Source organism: Tachyglossus aculeatus, chromosome 5 (assembly GCF_015852505.1).
Source record: "Tachyglossus aculeatus isolate mTacAcu1 chromosome 5, mTacAcu1.pri, whole genome shotgun sequence".
In the NCBI taxonomy this organism is placed as follows: domain Eukaryota; kingdom Metazoa; phylum Chordata; class Mammalia; order Monotremata; family Tachyglossidae; genus Tachyglossus; species Tachyglossus aculeatus.
The window spans coordinates 106354115-106372290 of record NC_052070.1 but is presented as its reverse complement, the minus strand read 5'-3'; the positions used below and the strand labels follow the sequence as shown (position 1 = coordinate 106372290).

The following is an 18176-nucleotide window of genomic DNA, read 5'->3' as shown; positions in this document are numbered from 1 at the left end:
TGGGGTATGAACCCATGACCTCTGACTCCAAAGCCTGTGCTCTTTCCACTGAGCCACGCTGCTTCTCCAGGTCTGCATGCCATCAACGCCTCATAAAAATGACTGATTGATGGATTGACTGACATGGATTAGAGGCAGCGGTGAATGGAAAGTCTGCAACCAGCGTGAGTGGGTCGCAGAAATCTGGAGGGCGGGAGGGGAAATTCACCTTTTTCAGACATCTGAGGGGGGCCGACGGGGGGAACTGGGGTGGCGTGAGGAAGCCAAGAACGTATGCTCCTTCAAGCGCTTAGTACAGTGCTCTGCACACAGTAAGCACTTAATAAATACCATTGAATGAATGACGGGGACTGGATCTTCTGACTCGGCCTTCTTGTGCCTCACGTTCTGCACACCTGGGGCGGTCAGTAAACACTCCCGGTGGTGACGATGATGATGAAGACGTAAAGAGCCGGGACTCCCCGACCCCCTAGCTCCCAGGGCACCCGTATTCGTTGGTAGACGTGCACCTACCTGGGTGGGGAGGGAGGGCCAGACGGGCCCCAACCAGCCCCTGCCTCGGACTCATTTCTTCTTCCAAAACGTTTGGTAGCGGTCCAGCTTGAAGTCGTCCAGGACCTCGGGCTCCTCCTCCTCCTTCTTCTCGGCCAGCTTGGAGTCCCGCCTCCGCAGCCTGTCCTTCCTCTCCTCCGGGGACAGTGTGTCCATGTCGACGGGCACGGCCAGCAGGCGCCGGGCTCCCGGTTGCGGATGTGGACGGTGGAGCCGTCCTCCTGCACGAGAAACACCGGATAGAGGCGGGCGTAGGCCGCGCGGTGGACGCAGTCAGGTCCTCCCGGTTGGAGTTGGCCAGGGCCGGGAGCAGTGGAGGAGTCTCTTCGCGGTCGTCCGCTGCAGGACGTGGAACGTTCTGTATAGGGTGGACATGGTTTCCCACGGCACTCACGCAGCCCCAGCGCGGGGAGGCATCCAAACCACGTCTGTCGCTGGTCCGTCCGATCAGCGACGCTTCACGCGGCCCCGGGCTTGCTGATGCCGCTGACCGACCTAAGTCGAGCCCCTCTTCTAATGACCTGACAGGAGGCCCAAAGCCGGCACGCGCCCTGCCTCGCGGAGGTCGGGCGCCGCGCCCAAGCTCTAAGAAGAGTGTTTGACACATAGGAAGCACCGAATAAATAATATTTTAAAAATCACTGCCTCTGTCCCCTAAGAATGTGTGACCCTTTGGCAAGCGGTGGAAGAGGTGGTACTATTCTTTTTATTTTTTTAATGACATCCTTATAGCCATAATTCTATTTGTTCTGATGATTTTGATATCTGTCTACATGTTTTGTTTTGTTGTCTGTCTCCTCCTTCTAGACTGTGAGCCGGTTGTTTGGTAGGGACTGTCTCTATATGTTGCCGACTTGTACTCCCCACCCGCTTAGTACAGTGCTCTGCACACAGTAAGCGCTCAATAAATACGATTGAATGAACGAATGAATGAATGAATGTGGAAGGTCAACAAAAGGTTAATGATTATGAGTCATAATAATGATAATAATAATGATAATGGTATTTGTTAAGAGCTTACTCTGTGCCAGGAACTGTACTAAGGGCTGGGGTGGATCCAGGCAAACCAGGTTAGACACAGTCCCTGTCCCATGGGGGGCTCACAGTCCTAATCCCCACTTTACAGATGACATACCAGAGGCACAGCGAAGTGAAGTGAAGTGACTTGCCCAAGGTCACATAGCAGACAAGTGGCAGAGACAGGATTAGAATCCATGACCTTCTGACTCCCAGGCACGGGCTCTATCCACTACACCGTGCTGCTCCTGGGACATGAAGATCGGTAGGCAACAGACTAAGTCAACAAGGGTTTTGATTTCAGGGAAGGTAATAAATGTGTTTGTTAAGCACTTACTCTGAGCCAAGCACTGCACTGAGCACTGGGGTAGATACACGGTAATCAGGTCAAACACCGTCCCTCTCCCCCTACAGGGAGCTAACAGTCTAAGCGGGAAGGAGGAGAGGCAGTGAATCCCCGTTCTACAAGTGAGGAAACCGAGGCACAGAGAAGTTAAGTGACTTCTCCAAGACCACCCAGTTGACAAGTGGTGGAGCCAGTATTAGGACCAAGGTCTGGCAGGGAAAGTGCTTGTTTGCTATTATATTGTTCTCTTCTTGGTATAGTGCTCTGCACACAGTGAGCACTCAGTGAATCTGAATGATTGATTCTGATTCCCAGGCCTGTATTATTTCCACTAGGCTCTTGTTTGTGGGAAGGAAACATGTCTACCAACTCTGTCATATTGTACTCTTCCAGGTGCTTGTATGAGTGCAGTAAGTGCTCAATAAATACAATTGATTAACTGATGGATTGCTGCTTTTCCAGCCCATGAAGACGTCTGCTCCCTTCCTGATTCCCTCTGAAGCCTGCAGACATGCAAAACTGCGTTTCTTCCCACAGTAGCGGAATTTCCACTCCTCGTCGGAACTCACAAAGCTTCTGGAAAACAGAGAAGACATCTCAGCGTCGGTTACCTGCTCAATAATTCCCTGATGGTTTAGAGTGCAAAAAGTACTTTTAATGTGCTACAGATTTTTTTAGTGATATCTTTCAGCGCTTACAATGTGCCAGGAATGGTACTAAGTTCTATGATAAATACAAGATGATTTGGTTGGACACATTGCATGTCCCATGTGGGGCTCACCATTTTCATTCGCATTTACAGATGAGGTAACTGAGGCACGGAAAAGTGAAGTGACTTGTCCTAGGTTCATCAAGGCTCCCTGGCAATCTGTTGATGTGAGCCCGTTGCTGGTCAGGGACTTTCTCTATTTGTTGCCGAATTGTACTTTCTAGGTGCTTAGTACAGTGCTCTGCACAGAGTAAACGCTCAATAAATACGATTTAATGAATTAATTTCATGAGAAGCAGTGTGGTTTAGAGGAAGGAGAACGGGCTTGGGAGTCAGAGGACCTGGGTTCTAATCCCGACTCCACCACCTGTCTGATGTGTGACATTGGGCAATCCACATAACTTCTCTGTGCCTCAGTTACCTCATCCGTAAAATGGGGATTAAGGCTGTGAGCCCCACGTGGGACAACCTAATTCCCTTGTATCTACCCCAGCGCTTAGAACAGTGCTTGGAAGACAGTAAGTGCTTAACAAATACCGCAATTATTCATTATTATTACTTTTAATTCAGGGCATCGGCTGTCGACAGCACACCTGCTCCCAAGGAACTGCCAATCTAAAGGAAAGTTCCCTGGGGCAGTTTCTGCTATATAAGTTTTTCCATCGCGGCCTTCATGTCTCGGTTCCTCAGGCTGTAGATGACGGGGTTCAGGGTGGGAGCATCATAGAGCAGAACACGGAAAGTGTCAGTTCCAGTAACGAAGGGGAGTCGAATATTGGCTTCAAGTAGGCAGAGGAGCCTGAAGTGATGAAAAGTGTGGCAACGGCGAGGTGAGGCAGGCAGGTGGAAAAGGCGTTACCTGGCCCTCAGCGGCCGGAATTCTCAGCAGGGTCCGGAAGATAAGCGCGTCCCTTCCCCTTCCCCTCTCCCACCCAGATTTTCCCTCCCTTTCCCCCGCCCCCACCTTTCCCCTTTACCCCCTCCCCAGAATCCTTCTGTACCGGGACCAACCCTTAATCCCTCCCTTCCAACACCCCCCCCCCCTCCTCTCCGCCCCCACCCCATTCCAGTTCTCTTTTCTCATCCCCTCCCCTCTTCCCCCTCTCCCCGCCCAGGCCCCCCGCCAACTCATTCCAATTCAAACCCTCCCCACGCCTCGCACCCTTCCCCCTCCCTCCACAGCTGCTGTCCAGTGTGGCCTTTGGAACACCCGCTCCATTATAGGTAAGCTCCCTTTCATCCTTGACCTGTTCCTTTCCAGATCTCTCCTCCTTCTCGCCCTAACCGAAGCATGGTTCACTCCTGATGATACGGTCTCTGCTGCTGCTCTCTCCAGAGGAGGCTTATTCCTCTCCCACTCCTCCAGACTCAGCGGAAAAGGAGGCGGTGTCAGCTTCCTTCTAGCACCACAATGTGGCTTTCACACTATCCCTCCTCCCCCTTCCCTTTCCTTCTCCTCTTTCGAAGCCCATATTATTAGCCTCTACCACATCCTCCAGATTCTTGTAGCCATCATCTACCGTCCCCCTGGCCCCACCTCCAACTTCTATAACGATTTTAACCCTCTTCTCATCTTCTTTCTCTCCTTTTCCATGCCCACTCTGATCCTCGGAGACTTCAACGTCCAAATGGATGCCTCTGGTGATGCCTCTGCCGCCGATCTTCTATCTCTCCTTGACGCGGCCAACCTCCTGCTCCACCCCATCTCGTCCACTCACCAACTTGTTCACACCCTCATCCTCTCTTACAGCTGCACTATCTCCACCTTTTCCAACTCTGAAATCCCCCTCCTTGATCATTACCTTCTCGTCTGCCTCCTCACTCACACCCCTCTTCCCCGTAAATCTATATTACTACTAAAAAAGACCTCCACTCCCTCGACCACATCCATCTTTCTCAACGAATCACACCCCACCTCGCCTCCCTATCCTCTCTACCCAATGTTGATGACCAGATTACTGCTATCAGCTAGAACCTCTCTACTCAACTCAACTCGCTCGCTCCCCTTTCCCTTCGCCGCTCTCGTACCACTAACCCACAGCCTTGTATCACTCCCATTGTCTGCCTCCTTAGCTCTTATGCTCGAGCTGCTGAACGCTGCTGGCGAAATCTAAACACCAAGCCAACCTTGTTCACTTCAAGTATATCATCATCATCAATCGTATTTATTGAGCGCTTACTGTGTGCAGAGCACTGTACTAAGCGCTTGGAAAGTACAAGTTGGCAACATATAGAGACAGTCCCTACCCAACTGTGGGTTCACAGTCCCAAAGGGGGAGACAGAGAACAAAACCAGGTATCAAAACAAGTAAACAGGCAATCCAATGTGGGGGACAGTTTCCATGACTGTGTCCCTTCTCCTTTACTACCCTCCAATTTTCTGATTTTCGTAATCACCAAGAGTGATCTTAAAATTCATAGACTTACTGTTATTATCAGTAGTAGTATCAACATTATCATCATTGAATTTATTAAGAATTTACTTGCATAAGACTGCCATGTGTTGGACTAGAAACAAACCCATCATATCAGACACGTTTCCTGACCTAGAAGGGGTCAGATTGTAAGAGAAAGATAGAGCATCATCATCATTATCAATCGTATTTATTGAGTGCTTACTATGTGCAGAGCACTGTACTAAGCTCTTGGGAAGTACAAATTGGCAACATATAGAGACAGTCCCTACCCAACAGTGGACTCACAGTCTAAAAGGGGGAGACAGAGAACAAAACCAAACATACTAAAAAAAAATAGAATAAATAGAAAAAATAGAATAGATATGTACAAGTAAAATAAATAAATAAATAAATAGAGTAATAAATATGTACAAACATATATGCATATATACAGGTGCTGTGGGGAAGGGAAGGAGGTAAGATGGGGGATGGAGAGGGGGACGAGGGGGAGAGGAAGGAAGGGGCTCAGTCTGGGAAGGCCTCCTGGAGGAGGTGAGCTCTCAGCAGGGCCTTGAAGGGAGGAAGAGAGCTAGCTTGGCGGATGGGCAGAGGGAGGGCATTCCAGGCCCGGGGGATGACGTGGGCCGGGGGTCGATGGTGGGACAGGCGAGAACGAGGTACCGTGAGGAGATTAGCGTCGGAGGAGTGGAGGGTGCGGGCTGAGCTGTAGAAGGAGAGAAGGGAGGTGAGGTAGGAGGGGGCGAGGTGATGGAGAGCCTTGAAGCCGAGGGTGAGGAGTTTCTGCCTGATGCGCAGATTGATTGGTAGCCACTGGAGATTTTTGAGGAGGGGAGTAATATACCCAGAGCGTTTCTGGACAAAGATAATCCGGGCAGCAGCATGAAGTATGGATTGAAGTGGAGAGAGACATGAGGATGGGAGATCAGAGAGAAGGCTGATGCAGTAGTCCAGACGGGATAGGATGAGAGCTTGAATGAGCAGGGTAGCGGTTGGGATGGAGAGGAAAGGGCGGATCTTGGCAATGCTGTGGAGCTGAGGCCGGCAGGTTTTGGTGCCGGCTTGGATGTGAGGGGTGAATGAGAGAGCGGAGTCGGGGATGACACCAAGGTTGCGGACTTGTGAGACGGGAAGGATGGTAGTGCCGTCAACAGAGATGGGAAAGTCAGGGAGAGGGCAAGGTTTGGGAGGGAAGACAAGGAGTTCAGTCTTCGACATGTTGAGCTTTAGGTGGCGGGCAGACATCCAAATGAAGATGTCCTGAAGGCAGGAGGAGATGCGAGCCTGGAGAGAGGGGGAGAGAGCAGGGGCAGAGATGTAGATCTGGGTGTCATCAGCGTAGAGATGATAGTTGAAGTCGTGGGAGCGAATGAGGTCACCAAGGGAGTGCGTGTAGATCGAGAACAGAAGGGGACCAAGCACTGAACCTTGGGGAACCCCCACAGTAAGAGGATGGGAGGGGGAGGAGGAGCCTGCAAAAGAGACTGAGAAAGAACGACCGGAGAGGTAAGAGGAGAACCAGGCGAGGACGGAGTCTGTGAAGCCAAGGTCAGATAGCGTGTTGAGAAGAAGGGGGTGGTCCACAGTGTCAAAGGCAGCTGAGAGGTCGAGGAGGATTAGGACAGAGTATGGGCCGTTGGATTTGGCAAGCAGGAGGTCATTGGTGACCTTCGAGAGGGCAGTTTCCGTGGAATGTAGGGGACGGAAGCCAGACTGGAGGGGGTCGAGGAGAGAGTTGTTGAGGAATTCTAGGCAGCGAGTGTAGACAACTCGTTCAAGGAGTTTGGAAAGGAATGGTAGGCGGGATATGGGGCGATAACTAGAAGGTGAGGTGGGGTCAAGAGAGGGTTTTTTTAGGATGGGAGAGACATGGGCATGTTTGAAAGCAGAGGGGAAGGAATCAGTGGAGAGTGAGCGGTTGAAGATGGAAGTTAAGGAGGGGAGAAGGGATGGAGCGAGAGATTTCATGAGATGAGAGGGAACGGGGTCAGAAGCACAGGTGGCCGGAGTAGCACTTGAGAGGAGGGAGGAGAGCTCCTCTGAGGATACTGCTAGGAAGGATGGGAGAGTGGCAGAGAGTGTTGAGAGCCATCCCCCCCGCTCTCAGCCCTATCGGCTACTTTCCCATCTTTCCCAGCAGTATCTTCAGATGAGAACTCTCTCCTCTCAAGTGTTACTCCATCCACCTGTGTTTCAGAGACCATTCCTTCTCATTTTATGAAATCTCTCGCCCCTTCCCTCCTCTCCTCCTTAACGTCAATGTTCAACCGCTCACTCTCCACTGGTTTCTTATCCTCTGCCTTCAAAGATGCACACGTCTCCCCATCCTAAAAAACTCTCCCTTGAGCCCACCTCCCCATTTAGTTATCACCCTAACTCCCTCCTACCTTTCCTGTGCAAAATCCTAGAATGAGTCGTCTACATTCGCTGCCTCGAATTCCTCAACGCCAACGGCCTCCTTGACCCCCTCCAATCTGGCTCCCGTCCCATACAATCCACCGAAACGGACCTCTCAACAGTCACCAATCACCTCCTTCTTGACAGATCCAATAACTCCTACTCTATCTTAATCCTGCTCAACCTCTCAGCTGCCTTTGACACTGTGGATCCTCCCCTGCTCCTCAATACACTATCCAACCTTGGCTTCACAGACTCCGTCCTCTCCTGGTTTTCCTCTTATCTCTCCGGCTGGTCATTCACAGTCTCCTTCGCGGACTCCTCATCCCCCTCCCACCCACTTATTGTAGGGTTCCTCAAGTTCTTGGTTCTCTTCTGTTCTCTATCTACATTCACTCCCTTGGTGAACTCATTCGCTCCTACGACTTCAACTATCATCTCTGCCCCTGCTCTCCCTCCCTCCCTCCAGTCTTGTATCTCCTGCTGCCTTCAAGACATATCTAACTGGGTGTCTGCCCACCATTTAAAACTCAGTGCATCCAAGACTGAACTTCTTATCTTACTTCCCAAACTCTGCCCTCTCCCTGAATTTCCTGTCACTGTAGATGGCACTACGATCCTTCCCATTTTACAAGCCCGCAACCTTGGTGTCATCCTCGACTCTTCTCTCTCGTTCACCCGACCCTCACCAAACCCTGCAGGTCTCACCGCCACAACATCACCAAGATCCGCCCTTTCATCTTCAAACAAACTGCTAATTTGCTGGTTCAATCTCTCATCCTATCCCAACTGGATTACTGCATGGATTACTGCTCAGCCTTCTCTCTGATCTTCCATCCTCCTGTCTCTCCCCAATTCAGTCTATACATCACCCTGCTGCCCTGATTATCTTTGTACAGAAACTCTCTGTACATGTTACTCCCCTCCTCAAAAATCTCCAGCGGCTGCCTGTCAACCTACGAGTCAAGCAAAAACTCCTCACTCTCGACTTCAAGGCTCTCTATCACCTCACTCCCTCCTACCTCACTTCCCTTCTCTCCTTCTACTGCCCAGATCGTACCTTCCGCCCCTCTGCCACTAACCTCACTGTGCCTCGTTTTCAGCTATCCTGCCATCGATCCCGGGCCCACGTCCTTCCCCTGGCCTGGAATGCCCTCCCTCCACACATTCGCCAAGCTAGCTCATTCCTTCCTTCAACGCTCACCTCCTCTAGGAGGCTTTCCCAGACTAAGCCCCCTTTTTCTTCTCCACCATGCCATCCCCACGCCCTACCTCCTTCCCCTCCCCACAGCACCTGTGTATATTTGTACAGATTCATAACTCTATTTATTTTACTTGTACATATTTACTATTCCATTTATTTTCTTAACGATGTGCATATAACTTTAATTCTATTTGTTTTGACGATTTTGTCACCTGCCTACATGTTTCGTTTGGTTTTGTTTCCCCCTTCTAGACTGTGAGCCCGCTGTTAGATAGGGACGATCTCTATAAGTTGCCAACTTGTACTTCCTAAGCGCTTAGTACAGTGTTCTGCACACAGTAAGGGCTCAGTAAATACGATTAAATGAATGAATAAATGTTGTCTGTCTCCCCCTTCTAGACTGTGAGCCCGTTTTTGGGTAGGGACTGTCGCTATATGTTGCCGACTTGTACTTCCCAAGCGCTTAGTACAGTGCTCTGAATACAGTAAGTGATCGATAAATACGATTGAATGAATGAATGAATAAGAGACCATGATGAGCACGAAGCAGAAGATTGGTAAGCCGATGGTTGTGGCTAAACTCAGGTTTTCGGCGCCTTGGCTAGAGGAGCACGCGAACCTCAGCAACTGGGGGTCATCGCGGAAGAACTGGTTGACAATGTTGGGGCCACAGAAGGACAGGGAGAATACACTGGTCGTTTAGAGGGCGCTGCTGAGCCAGGACGCAGACAGCATGGAGTCACAGGCCCTGCGGTGCATGATGGTGTCAAGGTGCAGGGGGTGGCAGAGACCACGAAGTGGGCATGAGACATGACGGTCAGCAGAGCCATCTCCGTTCCCGCCAAGAAAATCACCAGAGAGAAAGATAAAATCACGATAAAATCACGAGATGACATGCCGGCAGGGAGACGGAGTTCACGTTCAAGAGGGAGTTGAGGGTGGATTTGGGGACTGTGACAGGGACCTAGCAGAGGTCGATGAGGGCCAGGTTCCTGAGGAAGAAGTACATCGTGGTGTGGAGACGCTGGTCGAGGGCGCTGAAGGTGACAATGAGGAATTTCCCCGTCAGAGCCGCCAGATGGACCAGGAGAAATAGCGTTGCATGGACCAGATGCAGCTCCCGGACCTCTGAGAATTCCAACAGCCGGAATCCCGTCAGCACCATGCCGTTGGCCATGCCGTCTGACATCTGCCATTGAGGTCCACACTGAGAACTTGAGCATTACCCCCAAGGACGGCACTGTCAGAAAGATGAAATTGTTAGGTTGGATTGAACGCCTCGGATTCCTTCTCCCTCAACCTCCTGCCCAGAGTGGGATTCGGTCACAGTGGAGACGTGGACCATAGCTGGGAGAGGCAGGGAGCTTCTTCTGGGCAGTTGAAGAATTGTTAGGACAAAGGGTCCACGGCCTGAGCTAAGCTCCTTGCAGACAGTGACCCCGTTTACTGACTCTGCTACATTGCGCTCTCCCAAGCTCTCAGTACAGTGCTTTGCATCCAGTAAGTGCTCAATAAAAACTATTGACTGATCCATCATTTCTCTTTGCCTACTATTAATAATTGTATTTGTTAAGTGCTTAATATGCTTAATTGAAGAGCAGCGTGACTTGATTCTCTCTCTAGACTGTAAGCTCTGTGTGGGCATGGGATGTGTCTGTTATGCTGTTGTATTTTAATAATAATAATGATGGTATCTGTTAAGTGCTTACTATGTGCCAAGTACTGTTCTAAGTGCTGGGGTAGATGCAAGGTAATCAGGTTGTTCCACGTGGGGCTCACAGTCTTCATCCCCATTTTACAGACGAGGTAACTGAGGTGCAGAGATGTTAAGTGACTTGCCCGAAGTTGATAAGTGATAAGATGATAAACTGATAAATGTTAGAGCTAGGATTAGAACCCATGACCTGTGACTCCCAAACATGGGCTCTTTCTAATAAGCCACGCTGCTACCTCAAAACAAATGGCATTTTATTTCCCAAACCATATGGAAAAGAGGCTGAAGTAAAGGGAAAAAATCTGATCACTCTTCCCCCACTACTAATGGGCGACTAGAACATTTTTTCTGAGGATCATGGTGCATTTTGTTTTTTTTCTTGAGCCTCTTAAAACTAGCAAGGTTTCTCTGCATTTAGAAAAACTAGCTCAAAAGAACTCCTTTCTCCATTGTGTAGTCTTGATTTAATTTGTTTAAGTGTTGTCCGGTGTCTTAGTGGTTTTGTTAATAGACCGGACAGATGGAACTGCAGATAAAATGCTTAATTTTTTGCTTTCTTTTTCTGTTGGCAACCACTTAGAATTTTCTTAGTGAATTCTATAGAAGGAAGTTTAATTTCTTTATGCTTGGTAAATAGCTGATGGGAACTGTTTGGTGTTTTGGAGATTTCCAGATGCAGGGCATTTGTTAGACAATCTTAATTTTAGTAAAATTGTGTTTATTTTCAATTTTTGTCGGTTTTCATTTAGAGCAAAACATGATTCTAGTTCAGACTCTTTAACATTCCATGACAGCCTATTACAAATATAAAGCTCTTTGACTGTGCTTATCAACTGGTTGAAAGGACTTTCCATCCTAGGTTATTTTTAGGCATATTCCTAGCCTGTTCCTATTCATTCATTCATTCATTCATTTGTATTTATTGAGCACTTACTGTATGCAGAGCCCCTGTACTAAGAGCTTGGGAAGGCACAATACAGACATAGAGAGAGACAATCCCTTCCCACAATGAGTTCTATGCATTTCTTAGTTTCATGTCATCCCTTCCCAAGACGTCAAAACCCCGCTCTAATAAAATGCCTACTATAGCATCAATATTATGTGGCTGAGTAACTTATCTTTCCACTTAGACTATTTATTTGTGCTTTATGTTCTCCATACTTGAGCTATCGAGTAGTTAGTGCATTAAAATATAGCACCCAGGCTATCAAGAAGGTTAAATATAGCAAGCTGCTGGAGACTAAAGAAAACTTCAACGTTCTCTGTGCCAACATTGTGGCAGCAGAATTGGAATTGGAATTGGACCAAAGAACTCAGCAATTCATGAACAGAAAATAGGTGCTTCTCCCAAACACAATCTGTAAGTATGACAAGGAGACACCATCAAGATTGATGAAAATGACTATGGGATTAAAACTATCTGCAAAGTAGTTTCAAGAAACACAGTAATACCCAGCAGCTCCTTAGGATTATAACACACAGAGACAGGCAAAGACTTATTTTGGAACTTGGAAATTAAGCTAAGTTTTATCCTAATACTTAAACTGTAGGCATATGCTGACTGCCACTAAACAAAGGACATTTTCTTAATCACTGAATCATTGAATCATTTTTCTTAATCTTAATCAATCACATTTATTTAGCACCTACTGTGTACAGAGAACTGTACTAAGATCTTGGGAGACTACAATATATTCAACACTAAATAAGGGCCATATTACCCCGTATTCATTACCATAGCACCCCTGGTACTGAAGAAAACCAGTCAAATCATCCTGTGTAGAGATCGTCTACACAGATGGTAGCAACACTACAACAGTGTGGCGTAATGGAAAGAGCTCGGCCCATAGAGTCCAAAGACCGAGACTTTCATTCCACTTCTGACACGTCCGATGTGTGCATTTTGACAAATCATTTAACTTATCTGTACCTCAGTCTCCTCATCTGTAAAATAGGGATTAAATTCCCATTCTCTCTACCCCTTAGACTCTGAGACCCAAAGGGGAAAGGTCTGGTTCTGGCCTGATTATTCTGTTTCAATCAATTATTAAATGGTATTTATTGAGTGCTTACTATGTGCAGAACACTGTACTAAGCACTTGGGAGAGAAAAATAGAACAGAATTAACAGCACCTTCCCTGTCTTTAATGATTTTATAGCCTATCATATCTACGTTAATGTTTAGTAGAGTGCTTGGTACATAGGGTGCACTTAAAAAATACCACAGTTACTGTTATTACTTGGAACCCCTGAACATGCCTTTCACAACTGAGGAAGAGGCCTTTTAAAATTTGGAAAATAGGTCAGATAGTGAACACTTGTTCTACCTTCACAAAGTCTCTAAAATCTGCCCTTTAATCTCCGTCCAAACTGTTACTACGCTGATCCAACATTTATCCTATTTCCCCCTCCTGACTCCTGCATCAGCCTCCTTGCTGACCTCCCTGCCCCCTGGCTATCCCCACACCAATATATACTTCAGTCTGCTGCCTGAATCATTTTTTCTAAATGATTAAAGGAGAAGCAGCGTGGCTTAGTGGAAAGAGCTCGGGTTTAGGGGTCAGAGATTGAGGGTTCTAATCCCACCTTTGCCACTTGTCTGCTGTGTAACCTTGGGAAACTTACTTAACTTCTCTGTGCCTCGGTTAACTCATCTGTAAAATGGGTATTAAGACTGTGAGCCCCTCGTGGGACAATCTGATTAACTTGTATCTACCTCAGCGCTTAGAACAGTGCTTGGCCCAAAGTATGTGCTTAAAAATACCCTCATTATTCTTATTAAAAACTGTTCAATCCATGTCTCTCCATTTGTCAAGAACCTCCAGTGGTTGCCCACCCACTTCTGCATCAGCAGGAACTCCTTCCATTGGCTTTAAAGCCATCAATCACTTTGCCCCTCCTATCTTACCTCACTGAATTTCTACTGCAACCCAGCATGCTCACTCACTCCTCTAACACCAATTTACCAAAGTACCTTGATCTCACCTATCTCACCGATGAATCTTCGTCCTGCCTCTGGCCTGGAACTCCATCCCCATTCATATCTTTCAGAAGATCACTATCTTCACTTTCAAAGCCTTATTAAAATCACATCTCCTCCAAGAGGGCTTCCCTGACTAAGTCCTCATTTCCCCTACTCTCTCTTCCTGCTGAATTACACTTAGATTTGGACCTGTTATTTAACCAATATTAAGCTCCAAAGCACTTATTTGTAATATCTGTATCTGTAATTTCTTTTAAATTCTGTCTTGCCCTCTGGACTGTAATCTCCTTGTGGGTAGTGAACATGTCTACCAACTCTGTTGCATTGTACTCTCCCAAATGCTTACAGTGTTCTGCACAGAGTAAGTGTTCCAAGCAGCATGGCCTAGTGGCCCGGGCCTGGGACTCAGAGGATGTGTGTTCTAATCCCAGATCCATCACTTGTCTGCTGTTTGATCCTGGGCAAGTCACTTAATTTCTCTGTGCCTCAGTTACCTTTTCTGTAAAATGGGGATGAAGACTGTGAACCCTATGTGGGACAGGGACTGTGTCCAACATGATTGGTTCGTATCTACGCCAATGCTTATAACAGTGCTTAGCACATAGTAAGCCCTTAACAAATGCCACTATTAATATTGTTATTATTATTATTACAAATACAGTGGATTGTTTGATTCTCGTTTCCACATTCTGAGGAAGCAGTTTCTGCAGTCAAAGCCATGACAAATGACTAAACTGTCATTACTGCAGAAATCTACAGGTAAGGAAGGTACCTATTTCTCACTTGTCTGTGCAAGTTATTTCATAATTAGAACATTGAATAAATGACTTAAGACGTCAATGCCACTTTTGGCTTTTACTAATTCACCTAACCAGGTGATTGTGGAATAGATGAGCAGGAATTTCTATTCTATTTGCCATCTTTTTTCTTCCTGAAACAGAAACCTCAGTAAAGAGGACAATCGTATTGCAAAAAGATTTATTCAGTTGATTTACATCAGAGATAGATGGTAAGGAATTCTGCCCACTTTTCACATACATCCAGAAATATAAAGAGAACATATAATCGATCACCTTAATCAAAACAAACGAGAAATGAGTTTGTATCCCAAATGGGAACATTATTTTACTGTTCATCATGAGGCTGAAACCAAATGCAACATGCCCCCACAAGGTGTACAAAATACAAAACTTTCCACAACAATGAGTTCTTTTCCCTTTTTCCCATTGAAGTCTATTCAAAACAAATGCCAACAGAAAGATACACCACAATATTCAAGAGTATAAAGTTTAGGTTAGGGGTCCTATATTGTATTGCAGTCTGGTATAAAGCACTTAGTGAGAATAGTTTATGAAACAGTGCAAAAGTGGCATCAAATAAAGATATCATACAGAATGATGATTTATTTGTGCCAACACTCTTCCCTGCATAACTTGATTTTTCCAGAGAATAAAACTGAATACTTCTGAGGTAGATATACAACATCCTCAATTACTTTGCACAGGGTTTATGCTTCTCAAATCTCTGAAAATCTTTATACAGCTTTCTTGCTGTTTTGCAATACTTTTGGAAGACTATACCTGAAATTAAGAACCTAAACTGTCATATATCATTCCTGTAAATAAGTACAAGAGTTTCAGGTATTAAGAACCAACAGGAAACTTTCATTAAGTTGAGAATTGTGACAGAAAATAGGAAGCTCTAAGAAAAATTTATTAAAGTGGTGTCAATTATAACTAAGTAAAAGTGTCAAACGCTTTTATAGAAATGTTCTACCTTATGTAACAGCCCAATAAAATGAGTTACAATTCACGATGTGCCTTAATAATTAAATTACAAAGTTTCCATTTTAATATCCAGTGATGAATGAGGTAGCTAGTTCCATAAATATGTACGGATCTCAAAATGTGCTACTAAATATAACCCTCGAGAAGAATGGTTTGCAGTGGAATTTAAAAACCCACAAGAAGTGGCATTTGTAGCCCCAAACAGTTTCCCATCTCCATTATGTCTAAAATAAGAAAACATTGTTGTTAGAAAGCAGCAGCTGTTTAATTTGGAAGAGACTCAGGAAGAGAGACCTCTTCCAGGCATTGGTACCCCATCACATGCTATCCCACAGATGTTCATTCACCCCTTTGTGAATCCATCCTGAATTAAGAGCTTCCGTATATTTCAAATCATTTTCCTCTGGGACTGAGTATCATCTCCAATCTGAATTAAACATTGTTATCATCATTTTCTGCCTTCCTTGAGAAACTACCTTAATTCTGAAGTGAAGCAGCAGTATGATTTTCTCATTTATCCAAAAGGCCCAATTCCTCTCTCAACCTGTTCCAATAAAGACAATGAGTCAAAGAAAATTGGAGACATTTTATTTGAACAATATCGAAAGACTACAAGTACCCATTCTTACTCAATAGCCTGAGCTCAAACTCATCTAATTCACTCACTGAATAAAGTGTTTGAACAGTAGTCAGTTGTTTAGTGCCTCACTAATTGGTTAAAAGGGCAGAAATTTCTCCCCTTACCTTCCAATTTCCAAGCAATGTTCTTCTTTGTTTGTGGTATTTAATTGACTAAGGGACCACTATAGACCACACACTGAGTATTCAAAAGATGAAAGAATCGAGCTACAAATCAAAGGTCATGCTCTTAGGGACAAAACACACACCCCACAACTACAGAAATTATATGGCATTTTAATAAACTTACTACCTTCCAGACACTGCACTAAATGCAGGAATAGATACAAGCTAATCAGGTTGGACACAGGCCACGTCCCACATAGAACTCACAGTCTTAACTGGCATTTTACAGATGAGATAACTGATGTTGAGAGAAGTTGAGTGATTTGCCCAAGGACAAAGAGCAGACATGTGGCAAAACCTAGGCCTTTGCTCTATACAATAGGCAACACTGCTTCTGTAGTGGGGAAGGACTGGTAGTGCACAAGCACACAAGGTAAAGACATGGGATGGGGAGGGCTTAGTTAACTAGAAGCTGAATATGAGTCAATGATGCGATGTTATCGACTCTGAAACCATCGTTCCTCGATGCACAAAATCGGAACCTCATGCTCTAGATCCTCTTCCTAGGGGTGAGAGATGGAATCCCTTTTCCACTTTAGCTTTAGCAGACCAGAGACAACTGGTGACTTGAACATTCCCTAACCATATTCCCTAACTAGCAGTATATTTAAGGCACACTGTGTTAAAAAAGCTTAGTTCATACATAGACCACTCCTCATTTCCTGTCTGCAGCACCCTTACCCGTGACTGATTTGTCATGCACTGCATGGCTTGCAGTATAAACCGTCTGCCTGTAAACGTTACTTCAGCTCTGCTATGTCTTGCTTCACCTACTTTCAAAATGGGGTAGAGAAACTGAAGGACCCAAAAACAGTAATGAAAATCATTTAAGAAATGGAAAATTTTCTTCACAAAGAAAATTAGAGTTAGGGTCAAAGAGACTCAGAGAGAAGACTAAGGAGTGATTTAGTAGCTAAACTTAATTATGCCTTATGGAGGGGAGAGTGATCAATTTTTCTCTAAATCCACTGATGGTCCAATTAGAGGAAATGGGATTAAGTAAAACAGGAGAGATTCTAGTTGAAGTTAAGAAAGAACTTGGAGTTCTAGACAACCATGAAACAAGCTGTGAAGCAAGACTGAATGCCCACCATCCTTGGAGACCTTGAAGATATTCTGGGTGGTTTAGCCATTTGCCTCAAGACAAGAGGCTGAACCAGGTCATCTGTCAAGGTCCCTTCCAGATCCAGAGCATAGTACACGGTAAATATGATGAATACTACTACTGCACTACCACTTTAGGAGTCGAAGATTCTGTAATGATCGGCTTCGATGGTTTATGCTCATCAGATGCTTAGAAAGGAGTTAGATCACGGATGGGAACTTCAGTCAAATACAATGATATAATACAGTTTGGGATTTTCAGTCTCCTCTTTTTTGGGAAATTGATCTTTGGCACTAAAACCCATGTATAGTCATCAGAACTTGTTATTTGACAAGTCTTTTGGCTAATCGTTTAACACTCTAGAAACAACCAAATCATCTCTTGGTGTGGATTTTCTATCCCATGTGCTGAGCCATTTTAGTTTCACAAATATCATAAAAGGTATCCAGACTCATCTATGGGGATGCAATGTGTCTTAAAAGACAGAGGGGTCCATTAAACATTCATTTTAACCCCTTTCAACAACATGCATTCATATGTCTTGTGAATTACCCTTAGAGGAAGTTAGGAAATAGAGGAGACAAGTAACGCAATTCAGAGCCATTTCCCCTAGAAATATTAATTTCTATGTCGTTAGAGAAGGTTTTATTGTTTTATGTATATTAGGGTCTTTTATGAAGTCTTTTTTTGGATACCTGATTGTGTAATTGACTCAAACAAGAAATAAAGGAAGTGATACAGTTCATATTTATTTTTACATCCTTGAGCATGATTTTGATTTATATTTACTATATAAATTTTTATTTGCTGTATAAATGTATATGAGAAGAACACGGAAATTGATTTGGCTTTAAAGACAGCATATTACCTTATATTACCTAATACCATATTAGGGACAGAGATTAATGTATAAGGTCGATGTTATATTCATGTCTAATTTCATCTTTACAGTTATTTGGGTTGGCTGAGAGCATTATTCAGAAAGGTATGTTTCTACAAAGGCCTTGTGTTTTTGCTAAATAACCTCAATAATTCCTATACACAACAGTTTAGGATTGAAATGATAAGTAACGAATTGAGAATTTGAGAAGTGCGATTGCATGGTGAATTTGAGATATATTCAGAAAGATAATTTGTATCCTCA

At 45.2% G+C, this 18176-nt stretch overlaps 1 pseudogene; it reads right to left on the bottom strand.

Moving 5' to 3' along the window:
- Positions 1-564: 564 nt before the first annotated feature.
- Positions 565-927, bottom strand: LOC119928878 (annotated as a pseudogene).
- Between the last annotated feature and the right edge of the window lie 17249 nt (positions 928-18176).